At 37.7% G+C, this 18,038-nt stretch overlaps 1 protein-coding gene across 1 annotated transcript in view; it reads right to left on the bottom strand.

The window, feature by feature from the left end:
* TBCE (tubulin folding cofactor E) overlaps positions 1-5,338 on the bottom strand; it is an 81,771-nt gene extending 76,433 nt beyond the window's left edge. The window contains 1 exon segment of the mRNA XM_021000437.2: positions 5,132-5,338. The gene's annotated coding sequence lies outside the window, so the exon portion shown is untranslated.
* Between the last annotated feature and the right edge of the window lie 12,700 nt (positions 5,339-18,038).

Raw genomic sequence — 18,038 nt, 5'->3', positions numbered from 1 at the left:
TAAAAGACTGAGAGGAAAGTAGAGGAACCTATTGTAGTTGGCCTTTTTGAAGAGTTTAGCTACAAAAGACAGAAGAGGTATAGGATGATGGTTAGCAGGGATGAAATGATCAAGTGAGGATTTTTTCAGGACATAATAGAAACAATGAAAGCTTACTAATCCCAGGCCTGAGCTGTCCCTGAGAGCAAAGAATTAACACAACACTCAAGACCCCTAAGAAAGCGGCAACAGAACCTTCACTCGAGAAGTGCAAAAGCTCAGCCCCAACAAAGTCTGAAGTCAGAAAGCAGGCTAGAAGAGTGAGCAAACGAAAAAAGAATGCTACCATAAAAAGCTATTACGGTGACAGGGATGATTAAGACACAAATTCAGGGGAAGAGAATAACTCCAAAAACATCGATTGAGCAAAGCCTCAAAGACAAATACAACTCGGACAAAAATTCAACTAGAATTCCTAGAAAAGATGAAGCAATAGTTTTAAAAAGAGATTTTAAAAGTAATTTTATAAATGAAATGAGAGCAAAATTGAGAGCATCACAATATGTAAAATGGATAATTTTGATTGTGTTAAATTAACCAAGATTAGAAGGAACACAGAAAGCTGGGAAACAATTTTTACACAAGTATCTCCGATAAAGTCCTCATTTCTCAAAAATATAAGGAATTGAGTCAAATTTATAAAAATATAAGTTAATCCCCAATTGATAAATGGTCAAGGGGTATGAACAGGCAGTTTTCAGATGAAGAAATCAAAGCTATCTATAGTCATATGAAAAAATGCTCTAAATCACTATTGATTAGAGAAATGCAAATTAAAACAACTCTGAGGTACCACCTCACACCTATCAGATTGGTCAATATGACAGAAAAGGAAAATAATAAATGTTGGAGGGGATATGGAAAATTTAAGACACTAATGAACTGTTGGTGGAGCTGTAAACTGATCTAACTGTTCTGGAGAGCAATATGGAACTATGTCCAAAGAGTAATCAAACTATGCATACCCTTTGATCCAGCAATACCACTACTAGGTCTATATCCCAAAGAGATTTTTTTTTAAAAAGGGGGGGAGGACCTATTTTACAAAAACATTAATAGCAGCTCTTTTTGTGCTGGCAAAAAAAATGGAAATTGAGGGGATGCTCATCAATTGGTGAGTGGCTGAAGAAGCTGTGATATATGAATGTAATGGAACACTACTGTGCTATAAGAAATGATGAACTGGTAGATTTCAGAAAAACCTGGAAAGATTTAAGTGAGCAGAACCAGGAGAACATTGTATACAGTAACAGCAATACTGTATGATAATCAACTATGGAATGATTTAGCTATTCTCAGCAATACAATGATCCAGATAATTCCAAAGGTCTCATGATGAAAAATGCTATCCACATCCAGAGAAAGAAAAGAAGGAGTTTGAATACAGAGATCAATGCATACTATTTTTCACTTTTTTTGTGGGTTTTTTTGTTTTGGGTCTGCTTCTTTCACAACATGACTAATATGAAAATATGTTTCACATGATTGTGTATACATAATCTATATCAAATTGCTTGGGAGGGCGAGGTGAGGGAAGGAGAGTGAAAATTTGGAACTCAAAAAAATTTTAAAGCAATGTTAAAAATTGTTCTTACATGTAACTGGGAAAAAAAAAAAATAACATATTTTTAAAAAATGAAATGAGGGCACTAGAAAAAACAAGTTGGAAAAGAAATGAGAACTATGGAATCTGAAAGAGAATTAAGACCTTGGCACAAGAGGTATGAAACTCTGCCCAAGCAACAAACTACGAAAATTAGAATGGATCAAACAGAAGTCAATAATTCCATGAAACAAGAAATATTAAAACAAAGTAAAAATCATGAAAAAAATATATAAAGTATCTCGTAAAAATAAAAGACCTGAAAAATAATTTGAGGAGGAAAACTTAAATCATTTGACTACCCAAAAGCCATAACCAACCCCCCCAAAAAAAACACAAAAAAACACCACCTAGATATCACATTTCAATAAATCTTAAAAGAAAACTGCCCAGGTCTCTTAGAACCAGAGGGTAAAGTAGAAACTGAAAGAATCTATCAGCCACTTCCTGCAAGAAACTCCAAGATTCCCAAGAATATTACAACCAAAATCCAAAACTTACAGATAAAAAAAATATATTGAAAGCAGTTAGAAAGAATTTAAGTACCAAAGAGCCACAATCAGACTTCCAAACTACCATTGCTGCCTTATCTCACATTATATCCTCTGACATACTCTACATCAGCCAAATTAAACTGACTCTCTCACTTCCCTGTGTATGTGTGCGTGTGTATACACACACACACAGGGCTTTTCTGCATACATTTTGTTTTTGCTTACACTGTTGCCTTTATCTAAAATACCCACTCTTCCACCTTCATTTGTTATTACACTACTCACCCTTCAAAACACAAATGCCACCAAAAGCCTCTTCTCATGCCCAAAGTAATCATCTTATCCTTGAAAGTCATATAGTACTTTGCTTATACCTCATATATTTTTATAAAATAAAACTGAACATGAAAAAATTAATCAATCACCTAGTTTGTAAGCTCCTTAATAGGGTCTGTGATTTTCTCAATGGATTAAATGTTCAAAGATGAACAGCTCCCAGAAGAATTGCAAACTATTAGCAATCATATTAAAGAGCTCCAAATCACGAATAATAAGAAAAATGCAAACCAAAACAACCCATAGGTTTTATCTCACATTCAAAAAATTAACAAAGATAAAAGATTAGAAGAGTCAATATTGGAAAGGCAATAGAAAGACTGACATACTAATGCAATGTTGGTGAAGCCATGAATTGGTTCTGAGATTCTGAAAAGTAATTTGAAATTATGTTTTTAAAAGTGACTAAAATGCCTACATCCTTTGACCCAGACATCCTACCAACTAAGGAACAGCTAAACAATTTTTGGCGCATTAATGTGATAGAACATTACTATACCATGAGAAATAATAAATATGAAGAAGCACATATAGACCCTGTACTATCTTAAGAAGAACATGCTGTCTGGGCTCCTAAGAAAGAATAAGTTCTAACTTAATTTTTATTTTTAAACACAACTAAAGATCAACAGCATTTGTTCTGAATAGTACTTGCACTTCTTTTCTGTGTTTTGAAGTTTTGATTTAGTGATGTACTGCAATTATTTTTAATGGCATAATGTAAATAAAATGATCAGACATGTGAACCTGCATATAAAAATATACAGCATATGTGATTCTTTTAATTTTACTATTTACAAATGAGAAGCAGCCTACATAGACTGCTGAATTTGGAATCAAGAAGAGCTGGGTTCATGTCAAGCTTCAGATTCCTACTAGAAGGTCCATTCACATAAGTCTCTAAGCTTCAGGCAACTCACTAAGGCACAAAAAAGCTTTGAAAACTTCCTTGACATACAGATATATTTGCCAAACAAAGTATGTTTACATTTCAATCTTAATCTTCAGGAAAAAAAAGTTCAATTTTGACTATCCTAATTTAGTTCTTCCTGTTCCTGGTGCTACTGAGCACTAATTTAGCCAAATGTGTTCTTCCTGCAATTGAGCAAGAAACACTATATTATTATTGTAGCATGCACTCTAAGTCACAGCCGCAATGATCAACAGATCACTCTAAGAGCAAATATCTCAGGAAAATGACAAGCATATTTCAACACTACCACAGTCAGAAGTCTTTTTCCATCACAGAAGAAAAAGAGAAAGGCACCATGGTATAATGGAAAAAGCAATGGTTTTGGAACCAGGAAATCACGGTATTCAGCTTCCAGTTAACATTGTATGATCTTGAACAGGTCACTTAAGGCATATGACTCTTTTTCCTCCTCTGTAAAATGAAGTTGGACTGGATGATCTATAATGTCCAAAATCTATAATCCTATGTTATTTTACCAGACTCAAACATTTTAATCAAGGCCCAGCTGATGCCTTCTAAACAGTCTTTCCCCGACCACCTTGATTCAGTTTATCCTCTCTTTCCTCTAACACAGAATTTGCACAATTTATTTGGCATTAGTCTACCATATTGTTTTTTCCTAAACGTTTATACTTTGTCATATCAACTAAACTTTAAACTCCTTGAGAGCAGGGAATATTTCTTTGTATACTTCACAGAGCCTAGCACTGTGCATTAAACAAAGCATGAACTCAGATATTTAAATGAAAGAAAATGCTCTAGAATTAGAAGAGTTTTAAGTATCAATTTGCTTGGTTGGTGGGAACTGGCTACCTGTATAAAAGTGTCACAACAGAAAGAATTGTGCTTATTTAAAATTTTTTTATAGATTTAAAACCTCTTATTCATTCATTCAACAAGCATTTATTAGGTGCACACTAACTGCCAGCCACTGTGCTAGGAAATTGGAAAACAAAAAAGAAAGTCCCGGCCCTCAGAGTGCTTACATTATATTGATAATAGCATGAAGAAGGATAAACATAAAAAAATACGCGAAATAGATAAAATAATTTGCACAGTGGAGTGCGCTAGCAACTGGGGTGGGGGGGACGGAAGGTGTATCAGTATAACCCAGGTGTAGAAGGTACTTGACTGAGCCTTGAAGGAAGTTAAGGTCTTTACGAGGCAGAGGTAATTAGGACATTCTAAGCGTTAGCGGGTTGAGGGGGTAGGGAAGAGGAAGCCTGTGCAAAGGCAAGAAGGGATATGTAATGTTATGCAGGCAACAGCAAGCAGGCCAGTTTAACTATAAGATAGAATGCATGAAGGATTGTAATGTGCAAAAAATCTGGAAAGGCAAGCGGGAGTCCGATTGTGAAGGGATTTTAAGTACAAGGATGCCCAATCACTGAAGGTTCCTACATCACAGGTAGGTTTGCTAAAGGAGATGGGTACGTGTATCTTCCATTTTAAAGAGACAGACTACGGACCCGCCCCTTCAAATTTCAGGTCCAGGTTTCTGTCGGTGATGGGATCTCAGAACTGTCTCCAAGCCCTCCGCGCCCATAAACAGAAGCTGAAAGTGTGGGGTTGGGGGGAAGCCTCGATTCCCGCACCTCCATGAGATAAATACAACTAAGAAAGCAACAGGGAGTGGGGGACCACAGCAACTATACTTCCCGGCCAGAGGCGGCTCCCCGACCTCACCTTCCCGTCCCGGGGGTGCTGGCGGGCGGAGAGCCGAGGGGCTAGCACGCTGTCATGAGTCCCATCCTCCAGCGTCTTCCGGTTCCCGTAGGAAGCTGGGCAACCGTGAGACAGGAAGTCCCGCCTCCTAAATCGAGCCGGGAGCCGATGGTGACACGCTGCTCCTTCCCTGGGAGATGAGACTCCTGGCTCCAGGAGACCGACTAGGGCAGAAGACCCGAGCTGAAGGGTGGACGCGCATGCGCGGGGGCAGGAGAGCTCGTGGACCAGAGGGCGTGGGGCGGGCCGGTGTGGACTGTCTGTGGGGACATGCGCGGGTGGGACGACGCCGTAGGCTGGTCTTACTATCTCATTCTCGTAGTTCTGTTGTCTAAAATCAGACCATCAGCGAGCATTTTTAAAAAATGAATTTATTTTCAGTTTCAAATTCTCTCCCTCCCTCCACACCCTTCCCCATCCACTGAGAAGGCAAGCAATTTTATATCCATTATACATGTGAAGTCAAGCAAAACATGTTTCCACATTAGCCATCTTGCAAAAAAAATAAAGTACTTCAACGTGCAGGCAGAGTTCATCTGGAAGTGGCTAGCATTTTTCAAAACAATGGGAATTGTGGATGATTGCCTTGATCAGAGTATCCAAGTCTTTCACAGTTCATTATTGCTATCAACCAGCATTTATTAATGTGCCCTTTAGGAAAGAAAATGAAACAAGGAGCTTAGGTTTTAAATGTAGGAGCACATGTAAAAATATGTACAACATAAAAGTGGATAAATACACATGTATATACATATATAAATACACATATGAACACTCAAATATACATATATGTACATATATATGAAAAGTAGTTAAGTACAAGATAGCCTGGGAGGGTAGACAATTCAGTTCAGACAAGTGTTTCTTAAGCATCTACTATGTCATGCTAAACTCTGGGAAATCAAAGACAAAAGGAAAGGATCCCTAACCTTGAAGAGTATGAGAGTCAGTCAACAAGCAGTTATTAGGTGGTTATTGTGTATCAGGCACTGGGCTAAGCACAGGTGATACAAAGAGACTTGAAAACACACTTCTTGCCCTTAAGGACCCCACTTTCTAAAGGGGGTGACAACATAAATATAATAACATTTATAACTATTTTATATATAATGTATAAATAAATTATAAACAAATATAATAACAACATAAATATAATACAATATAACATAATAAACATAAATATAAATACAAGATATATACAGAGACAGGATTCAAATTCACAAATCTTGTCCTCGCTGCCTTCACCATATCTCTCCTATAAATAAATCTTCCTTCACTGCACTTCCCCAACCACTACCCTACCTCAGGTTCTCATCCACTCTCACCTGGACCATGGCAAAAGGCTTCTAATAGGTTTACATGCCTCAGATCCACTCCAATCCATCCTTTCCTGAGCTGACATGAAGGGTTACATAAGACAGGAAGGCACTGAGCAGCTGCTGGATGTGGGGTGGAGGGAACCAGGAAATGCCTTCTGGAAAAGGCATGATTTATAATGTTATAGAGGAAACCAGAGATCGGCTAGTATTTATTAAAAGCTATGTGCCAGGCAGTGTACTAAGTGCTGGAGATACAAAGAAAGGCAAAAGACAATCCCTGCCTTCAAGGAACTTACAACCTAGTGGAGGAGCCAACATGCAAACAACTACATACAAACAAGATATATACAGGATAAATTGGAAACAATATTAGAAGGGAGGCACTAGCATGAAGGGCAATCTGAAAGGGCTTCGGGTAAAAGGCAGGACTTTAGATGTGATTTAAAGGAAGCCAGGGAAACTAGGAGGTGGGAGATGAGGAGAGAATTCCAAGCATGGAGGACAGCCAATGAGTGAGAAGTCTCTAAGCTGGGAAATGGAGTGTCTTAATCAGAAGATTAAGCACAGAAGCCAGTGTCATGGTTGATGAAATGTATGAGTGTTTGTAGGGTGTAAAAAGACTGAAAAGGTAGGAAGCGCCAGGTAATGGAGGACTTGGTATGCCAATGAGAAGATTTTATATTTGGTCGTGGATGTCATAGGGAGCCTCTGGAGGAGGGCCAACCAATGCAAAGGTAGGAGATGAAGTGGGCCGCTGTCACTGGCTGGTAGTGTGCGGAGTAGAGAGAAGTGTAAGAAGACTGGCAAGGTGAGAGGGGGCCAGGCTGGGAAGAGCTTTAAATACCAAAGGAAGGACTTGATCCTGGAAGTGATAGGGAGCCACCGGAGTTTGTTGAGGAGGAGAGATCAGACCTGAGCTTTAGAAATTTTGCTTTGTCAGCTCTGTGAAGGGTGGATTAGAGTGGGGAGAGACCTGAGGCATGCAAACCAATTAGAAGGCTTTTACCATAGTCCCTGTGAGAAGGGATGAGAATCAAAAGTAAGGCAGTAATTGAGGAAGTGGAACGTAGGAAGATTCATAGGAGAGATATGGTGAAGGTAGTAAGGACAAGATCTGTGAATTTAAATCCTGCCTCTGCCATGTAACAATTGTGTGACCCTGGACAAGTCACATGACTTCTCTGAGCCGCAGTTTCTCTATGAAATGAGAACGGGCTAGTAGTCATCCTCTAAAGTTCCTTCCTGCTCTAAAACGCTCTTCCTGTGTTCCCTTACAACTCTAAATTTATGATTCAACAGAAAACTAAGAAGCCGTATGAAGTAAGGGAAATGGGAAGACCTGGGTTCAAATTCTGCCTCAAATAACTATATATCCGTGTGACCCTGGACAAATCACTTGAACTTTCTGAGCTTTAGTTCCTCATCTGTGAAATGAGAGTTTTTAGGGTTTCTTTCAGATCTAAATCTGTGTACTTATTTTCTCTTCCAGCTTGAAAACTATGGTTCTATGAAAAGCTTATATTCTACAGGATGAAACAAGATGAACACAGAGAGTAAATTTTAAAATATATAAATAGTAAATAACAATTAATTGACATAGAGGGAAGTAAGTAGTACCTGAAAAATAATATATCCAATGACTACACCAGTGAAAATGCAAGGACCAACAACAAAAAGAAACTGAGAGCTGTAAAATGAAAATGGCCAAACTTGGCCCCAGGAAAGAAATGAGATGAACCACCCTCCTCTCTTTTCAGAAGTAGGAGACTATGGTTTTTATATTATAAGCCCCCTTAGATGTGCTAAACTTAGTTTTGCTAAACTGCTTTTTATTCCCTCTTTTTTATTCTTAGCAGCTCACTATGTCAAAGCAAGATCAGCTACATCTCCACCTCAGGGTTCTAGGAATACACTATGGGTTTAGGATATTTTTCTCTAATTCTATCAGCTCAAACCTCCATGATTGTATTCTGCACACTGGTAGCCCACTAGAGACTAGCATCTTAGTTTAATTGCTTAATATCAATTAGCTTTTACAAAGAGTCATTTATTTTAAATATTCTTTAATTCAATTTTATTATATTTCCAGTTCTGGATTCTCTCCCCTTTTTTCTCCCCCTCCTTTACCCATTGAGAAGGCAACAAAACAAAAACAAACAAAAAACAAAGCAAAGCCCCTTATAAATATGTATAGTCAGGCAAAACAAATCTCTGCATTGGCCATGTCTAAAAATAGAAAAGAGAAGGAAAAAAGAAAGGAGGAAAGAGAAGGGAAAGGAAAAGAAGAGAAAAAAAGAAAAGAATAAAGATGTTTCAGTTTGCCCTCTGAGTTCTGTATCAGGTAGATATGTTTCATCATAAGTCCATTGGAATTGTGGTTGGTCATTGTGTTAATCAGTGTTCCTAAGTCTTTGAAAGCTTATTATCTTGACAATATTGTTGTTATATAAATTATTCTCTTGATTCTGCTCATTTCACTTTGCATCTGTCCATGCAAGCTTTTCCAAGTTTTTCTGAAACTACCCCCTTCATCATTCTTAAATTATCTCTACTCAATCCATTGTCCAGGTCAGTTGTATTTTCTGCAAGATATTTCACATTTTCTTTTTTTTTTCCAGACCTTTGACTTGTTTTTATTATTTTTTGATGCCTCATGGAAACATTAGCTTCCATTTGTCCAATTCTAATTTTCAAAAAGTTATATCATTCTGTATGATTCTATATCTCTTTTTCCAAGCTGTTAATTCTCTTTTCATATCTTTCATCCTTATTTCTCATGTTTTTTCCTGTTTTTAACTCTACTGTTCTCATTTAGCTTTTTAGCTCTTTCTTAACTCTTGCTTTAATTCTTCTAGGATTGTTGTTGGATTTGTGGCCAAGCTGCATTTTTTTTAAAGCTTTGCTTGTAGATGTTTTCAAGTCATTCTCTTCTTCTGTGTTTGTGTCTTGAGCTTCCTTGTTTCCATCATAGGTCTTTTTGGTGGGATCCTTTTTCTATTTGCTCTTTCGTCCAGCCTACTTCTTAATATTGGACTTTGTTAGTGTTGATCTCGCAACACTTTTGAGAGAAATGTCTGGCCTGAGCTTCTTCCTTTTAAGTTCTTCTGCTGCTTTCCCAGTTGAGCTAGGGGCCTGCAAGATTTCAATGCTCCCAAAGTAGTGTGATGTGAAGTCTGTTTACTTCCATCCTGGTTGGAGCCCTGCAAGTTCCTGATCTAGGTTTGAGTCTGTTAGCTTGTCCTTGTTTGGGAGTTTCAGTAGATTGCTATTGGACTTAGTTACTATTAGAACAAAATGGAAAAGTAGAAATTGAAAAAATCCACTAGTCATATCCTGAACAAAACCCCAAAATGAAAACTCCTTGGAACATTATAGCCAAAATCCAGAGCTTCCAGGTTTAAAAAAAAATACTGTAAGAAATCAGAAAGAATTCAAGTACTGAGGAGCCACAGTCAGGGTCATGCATCATTTATTAGGTATCACTATCGAGGAGCAGAGAGCTTGGAATATGATATTCCAGAAGGCAAAAGATATAGGCTTATAACTTAGAATAACTTACCTAGCAAAATGGAGTATAATTCTATAGAGGTGGGGATCTTTAATGAAATAGAAGACTTCCAAAAATTCCAGTTGAAAAGATCAAAGCTGTGTAGGATCTTTGAAGTGAAAGCACAGTAGTCAAGAGAACACAAAAAGGTAAACATTAATGAACAATCATAAGAGACTAAACACAAACTATTTTCATTATAACATGGAAAGATGATATATGTGTCCCCTCAGAGCCTTGTCATCATTAGGGGTCATAGAGGGATGCTAATTAGACAGAAAGCCTGGAAGTGGTTTTATAATGTCTTGGAGACCTTAAATGGAGTCGTTTGCCATTTCCTTCTCTGGCTCATTTTATAGATGAGAAAACTGAGGCCAACAGGGTTAAGTGACCCAGGGTCACATAGCTATTAAGTATCTGAGGCTGGATTTCAACTCAGATTTTCCTGACTCCAGGCCTGGCACTCTATCCACTGTGCTACCTAGCTTCACCAATATGTGTTTGTAACAGTTTTTTTCTTTCTTTTTCAATTTTTGAGGACACAAGGGGAAAAGGTGGGTTTTTTACTAATTGGACAATAAAATTTAGAACTGAGCCAATAAGGGGGGTGGAAAGTAGATTAGGCAGAGACATGAGTGTTGTGTTAATGGGACACCTGATTCAGTCCACAATCCTCCCAGCTCCCTCTTTCTCAGGAGCTTAGTCCCCTTTGATCCCTGTCATCATCAGGGACCATAGAAGGAATTTAATAAGAGGGTCTAGGAGTGGGTTTTTTATGTTTTTATGACCTTAAAAGACGAAAAGGGAAGGGGCAAAGGATACGCTAGGTAGAGGGAAGAAAGAAAGGGTAGGAGAAATTATAATTTGTGTGCATGAATAGAAGACTATACAAAAAACGAAGAAGTGTGCAGAGTGAGCAACACTTGAACCGAGCTTTCCTCTAAATCAGTCAAAGGAGGCAAAGAATACATATGATCAATCAATCAATCAATATTTATTAAGCACATACTTAGTTACAGGAACACAGTTGGATTCAGAAATACACTTCAACTGGGAAACTGGAGGGAATGAAGAAAAAGGGAGAAGGGGAGATAAGAGGGAGAATAGCTAAAGGGATTAGTCCTAAATAAAACAAACTCTAAGCGTGGAAGGTAGGTTAAGAAGAGAGGTTTAAAAGGAAAGAAAGGATATAAGATACCTGTAATTGAGTCTGAGCAGGGAAAGAGAAGAGGGTCAGGAGACCAGAAACCGACTGTATCAAACCTAGAGCACTAGTCTCTCACTATCCTCTTCTTTATTAGAGAGTGCACAATTAACACAAGAACAATATGTTGGTTGGTTCTAGAGGACTAATGATGAAACATGCTACTCACCTCCTGACAGATAGGTGATAGACACAAAATAAAAATGAGTAAACATTGTTTTTAAAAAGGAAAAAGGGGAAGGGAATAAGTATTTACTTACTATGGTCCAGACACTGTGTAAGTGTTCTTTTTTCCCCAAGATCTAATACAATTTATAAACAGAGAGACTTTGGCAAGGGCCTTGTAATTGCCTAAAAATGTAGTGATTTCTCTATAATATAAAAATAATTGAATAGAAGATTGGGGGTGGAGAGAGAGAGAGAGCAGAAGATGGAACAGAATTTGCCCAATATTTTTGCAAATATTACCTTATTAGGTTCTCACAACAGCCCTATGAGGTAGATGCTATTATTCTCATTCACAGTTGAGGAAACTGAGGCAAACAGACATTAAGTGATTTCCCCAGGATCACACAGCTAACAAATGTCTGAGGCCAGATTTGAATTCAGGTCTTCCTAACACCAAGCCCAGTACTCTATCCACTGTGCCAACAATTGCCTTAAAACAAAACAACAACTAGCTAAGTATACTGATGGAGGAGTTGCTTTGACTGAAATAAAAAAAATTCTGAAGTAAGATTAAGAGATAGCATCATAAGTGAAATTCATATAGCATACCATTCATATGCATACCATGACATCAAAGAATTTAGAGCCAAAAGTTTGCAAAGTACAAGACATCATCAATATGTTTAATTTTATAAGAACAATAAAACAAGCATTTATTAAGCACCTACTGGGTGCCAGGTATGAAGATTACAAAGATAAAAGTGAAATAGTCTCTGTCCTCATGGAATTTGCAATCTACAGAGGAGAAAATAAATAGAAGATAAGATCTTTAAGTAGTTGAAAATTAATAATGAGATGGAGAATGACTGTAAATATCTTTTGTACCACACAGATTCACTGGTTACCTCACTGTAACATGCATAAAGAGTTGTCATATTTAAAGATGAATTACACACCTTTCTTACACAAAAATGCGAATGTTCCATATTTGCTTAACTTCTCTGATGACAAGAAGTTTTTAGTAGTATGCTATAGTAACTAGCAGATATTAAGCGCACACACACACACAGCATTTAGTCTGTCCCTTAAAGGTAAAGATGTTTTGACAAATGTGCAAGTAACTGCTCCTCAGAAGAAAGATGTGGTAGAGAAAACATTTTGAAAATTAGTGTCTGGAAATCCTTACATTGTCATGTGGTTTTATTTCCAAAATGATATATGTCATCTATAAAAATTCTTGTATCTGCACACTTAAAATGCTTGGAAACAGATTTTTTGACCTATTGAAAAATCTTCCAAATGAAGATTTTCAATGGTGTTTGAACCTGTTTGTTAAAAATATAAAAAACCAACAATTTTTGATTAGTTTACTATAATGACTGATTGACATCAGTGAAAACAGAAATTTGCTAGTTGAAGTTCAACAAAAATATTGCATAATTGGAAGTGGGATTGAAAAATGAGCATCATTATAGTAAGTGCAGCTGATAACATACTTCTTCCATTTAGATCGATGTATATTTGTGAGGTATCTTTTTTTTAGATATCACAGCCATTAAAACCAATGACCAAAATAAGTTAAACTTAAAACCAGACCTTTGAATTGCTATAACACAAAATATTAAACTTAATTTTTTTAAAAAAATGAAACATTTAATCACATTGCTTTCTCTAAAATATTAATTATTTTAAAAGATACTTTATTTTTAATTTTGTTTTATATATTATATATGGCATATATGTATATATTTTATGGATTTCTGTATTATTTGTTGTATATGTTCAAAATGTATAGTAGTATGCGCATCTGATTTATGAATAAATAAATATGCATATATTTGGGTTTGTGTCCAAAAAGCTTTATTGATTGAAAGAGTTTGGAAACCATTGAGAGATGAGCAGTAATAAGAATCTGAACTGGGATGGTTGCTACATGAGTATAAAGAAGAGGAATAATAAAACAGATTCTATGAAAGTAAAACCTATATGACTTAACAATTGATTGGATATAGTGTAAAGGAGTTATGGACCAGTTAATCAATAAGCGTTTATTAAGCTCCTATGACTCTAAGTCTGCAAAGCTGCTTGACAAGAAATAGGGAAGTTCAGAAGAAGACTGAGTTGAAGGAAGGATGAAGGCAGGGAGGAAACAATGAGCTCTGCTTTGATATGTTGATATATTGATGCGTTGTATTTGAGATGCCTATAGTATATGCAGGGAGCTGCCCAGCATGCAGTTGGTGATGTGGGACTGGAGAGAGATCAGGGCTAGATATGCCGATCTGGGAGACATCTACATAAAGGTTATAATTAAACCCTTTGAAGCTCATCAGATTACTGAAAGAGAGTTATGGAGGGAATAGAAAAGGACCAAGGACAGAACCCTGATGTACACTCACACATAAGGAGTGGGTCGTGGATGGTAAGCAAGTAAGTAGAATGAGGATTTATCAGGGGCAGCTAGGTGGCACAGTAGATAGAGCACCAGCCCTGGATTCAGGAGGATCTGAGATCAAATCCGGCCTCTGACACAAAAAACACTTACTAGCTGTGTGACCCTGGGCAAGTCACTTAACCCCATTGCCTAGCAAAAAAAAAAAAAGAGAGAATGAGGATTTATCAAAGAAGTAGGTGGAAAAGCAGGAGAGTAGTCACAAAAACTCCAGAAGAGATGGCATCTAGGAGAAAGGGGCGACTGCCGGCATCAAAGTGTTATAGAGAGTTTATGGAGGATGATAAAGGAGGGGGGAAATATTGGATTTTGCTATTAAGAAATCATTGATAACCTCAAAGAGAGTTAGTTTCAGCTGGCCTCACAAGCCAGATTGTAAGATGTAATGGGGGCCCAACACATGCACAGATTCCATAAGCTTACTTGACTAATACAATCTTCCTATATGGAGAAGCTGGGAAACCTACTTTGGAGACACTCTTGATGACATGTTAAGAAAAGTGCCTTGGAGGGGCCGTGGCTCATACCAGATGTTCTCTCACAGGTTGCACCTGGCTAAGCACATGTTCAAGAGGAAGATAATCGGTTGCAGAGGCATTCACAAAAACCTGCTGCTTTCAGCCACTTTTCTCTTGGCCTCGTTTGCTGACTCCTTTGCTCATGGTGTCTGGAGAGACAATGCTATAGAGAGGCCATGGGGCCTTTTTCTGTTTGAAGCTATATGGCCCTCTGAAAAGGCTGATGTCACTGACCATTCCATTTGTTATTTTCTGTTCAAGGTGAAGGGAATAGAGCCTCATGAGCTTAGGAGTTTTGAATGGTTCGCAATTGCTTTGCTGCCCCAAAGTCTGGCTTTCAGAACCAGTGCTGCTTTGCTATCCCAAGCATCAAGAAGTAACCTTCAAGAGTGACCCCTAGGACCCCAGCCCAACAGAAGATGACTCACTGGACAGTAATGCTGCATGTGGGCATGAACTTAGTGGCATCAGGGCTATATAGGAACTAAGCTAAGTTGAGCTTTCTCCCCCCCCCACATATCAAAGTACTGAAAAGGAAAGTAGGCTCCACAAGTGTTGGAGAAAATATTCTTACTATAGCTTTGAAGTAAAGGTAAAGTAAAATATCCCTTTGGAAAAAAAAATTGAATGGAACTGGGATGCTAGTCCAGGGAGGAAAACAGCCCTTGGAAGGTTCAAACTAATGGCAGCAGAGAAAAGAAATACCCCACGAGTCCCTCAAGCACTTGAGGGGAAGAGATAGTCGATTTGGCTCTGAAAGAGAGAGCCAAGGGTGTGCAAGCTACACCTAACTCTCTCCCTGTTCTAATCTATCCTTCATTCAGCCACCAAAATCATTTTTCTAAAGCACAGGTTAGACCACATCACACACACACATCCTCCTTATACCCTTAATAAATTCCACTGGCAATCAACTTGATCAAGGTCAATGACAACAAGAAGCTGGGCAAATGGGCAGGCCTCTGTAAAATTGACAGAGGGAAAAAAGCCCTGTAAAGAGGTTGGCTGCAGTTGCTTTGTTGTTAAGGACTATGGCAAGAAATAAAGAAATAAAAGCCTTGGTCTAAAAAAAAAAATTACACTGGCTCCCTACTGGCTGCAGGACCAAATACAAAATTCTCTGTTTGGCATTCAAAGCCCTTTACGATCTGGCACTCTCCTACATTTCCAGTCTTCTTGCACGTTACTCCCAGCCACATGCTCTTTAATACAGTAACCCCAACATCCAGGTTGTTCCATGAACAAGACACTCCATCCCTCTACTCTGGAAATTTTCTCTCGCTCTCTCCTGTTCCTGGAATGATCTCCCTCCTCACCTCTACATCCTGGCTTCTCTTGTTTCCTTTAAGTCCCAAATAAAATCTTAACTACAGGAAGCCTTTCCCAGCTCCTAATTCTAGTGCCTTTCTTTTCTTAATTGTGTCCCATTTATCCTGAATATAGCTTATTTGTACATATTTGTTTGTTTGCTGTCTCCTCCAGTAGATTGTGAACTTCTTAAGGGCAGGGACTATCTTTTGCCTCTTTTTGTGTCCCCAGCACTTAACACAGTGCCTGGCACATAATAAATGTTACTGACTGACTGAAAAAAGGTTGAGAGGCAAATAGGATATTAGAAAGTAGAATTTCCTAGTTGGCAGTGAGAGGATAAATATCGAATCATAAAGAAGTGTAGACAGGGTGATCAGAAGACATCTTTATGAGAAAGGGGTCTAAATCCCAGGAGCTAGACATGCACCCAAACACCACGCTGGATTGATACAGGCAACTATGTATTGGTCCCCTGTGCCTGTAGCTGTCTCAGAAATGATTCTGGATTGAAAGCAGAGAGAGACACAAACTCTTATCAGAGATACCTCCCTTCTGGGCTATGGAACTGGCCCTGACTTTTTGGCAGTCTCCTCATACACTGTAGTACAACAAAGTGGAGCAGAGGGAATTTCTCCCCATCCCCAGTGGCTCTGGCATCTTGTAGCAGAAGCACGTAGGAGTGGGGAAAATGTGCTTGCCTCAGTGAGCTTGGGAGCCTGGAGATAAATTGAATTCTTGGCTGCCTTATTTTGACTATCTGCTTATTTTTCAGAACACATTTTAGTAACTAGCAATCTTTAATAATCAGCTTTTCAGCTTTCAGGAGTTCCTGAGTCAAGTGTATAAACCCTGAGGAGGATTTCCTCAATACACATTTTTTTTTTTGGAGAATATTGCCAATCACTCTGCGCTGGATAATTAAAGCCAAACCAAGTCTGGCCAGAAGATCTGCACCTTATTCTAAGTTGTTCAGACATTGCAGGACTAACAAAAATAGATAATACATGTTGAGCAATCCCACAAAGGATCTTTCTTTACCTTTAGTAGGGATATAATGCATGTAATGGGCTATGTAAATGTTTTAAGTTTCTTGCATTTATGCAGCATTTATTCAGCCACCAAAATCATGCATGCCATTGAATTCTTTTCATCTTATGTAATTTCTGTGGTGGAGGAAATACTATTTCCTATTTCTTTCAAGGCAGCTCAAGAGCTACCTTCCATGTGAGGCCCTTCCTTTTTCTTCTAATTTCTAGTCTTCTCTTTTCAAGACTACCTTTTATTTATTTTGCAAATATACTGTACAGACACAAATAGCATATTTCATTAAAGTATGTGTACAGGGAACTTTATTTTTTATTTTTTTAAAGGGAACATTTATTGAATAAGGACCTTAGTTTTTATTCTTCAGCCAAACTAAAGAAATTAGGACTAAAATTATTTTTTAAACTAACAACTAAACTTTACTTAAAATTAAAAACTTTAAAATCAAAATGCAAAATAAATTTGAGACATTAAGATATGCCACCTCATACCCTATACACAAACCTATAATTCTGTATATATTTATGTTCACATTAGCACTCTGCTCTGATAAAAGAGCACTCCCTTGGTGGCAGGGGCAATTTCATTTTTTTCTTTATATCTACAATGCCTAGTACTTAAATGTGTGTGAAGCACTTTGCAAACTTTAAAGTTCTTTATAAATGTTAATTATTATTATTATTATGTTTATTAATTGATATTCAAGGAATGGTTTGCTTTAGGTATAACACTTTGGCAACTATGGAGGTTGAAGAGGGGAGAGATCAATTAGCAGGTTATTGCAATAGTTGAGGTGATAAGGGTCTGAAACAGGGTGATATCTGTGTAAGTGGAGAAAAAGAGACTGATATAGGAGTAAAAGCAACACAATGTGGCAACTGATCAGATATGGTAGGGAGGAAGAACTATAAGTAGGAGGTGGCTAAGTTGCAAACCTAGGTGAGTAGGAGAATTGTGGTGCCCTCAAAATAAATAGAGAAATTAGAGAAAGGGATGAGTTTCAGAAGAAAGATGCATTCAGTTTTAGATGTGGTAATTTTGAAATGGTTGTTGGACATCCAGTTTGAAATATCCATAGGCAGCTGTAAGACTGGAGCTCAAGAGAGAATAGGGTTGGATAAATATAGAAATAGATATAGATAAATCTGAGAGTTATTGGAATGAATCAATCAATAAACATTTATTAAGTACCTACTATGTGCCAAGCACTGTGCTAAGTGCTGTGTATATATAAAGAGGTAAAAGATAGTTCCTGCTCTCAAGGTGCTCACAATCTATCTGTATAGAAATAATCATTAAACCCAT

Source organism: Phascolarctos cinereus, unplaced genomic scaffold (genome assembly GCF_003287225.1).
Source record: "Phascolarctos cinereus isolate Bilbo 61053 unplaced genomic scaffold, phaCin_HiC Scaffold_5;HRSCAF=322, whole genome shotgun sequence".
In the NCBI taxonomy this organism is placed as follows: domain Eukaryota; kingdom Metazoa; phylum Chordata; class Mammalia; order Diprotodontia; family Phascolarctidae; genus Phascolarctos; species Phascolarctos cinereus.
Note: the sequence above shows the minus strand (reverse complement) of the source record. Positions and strands in the feature narration are given on the sequence as shown.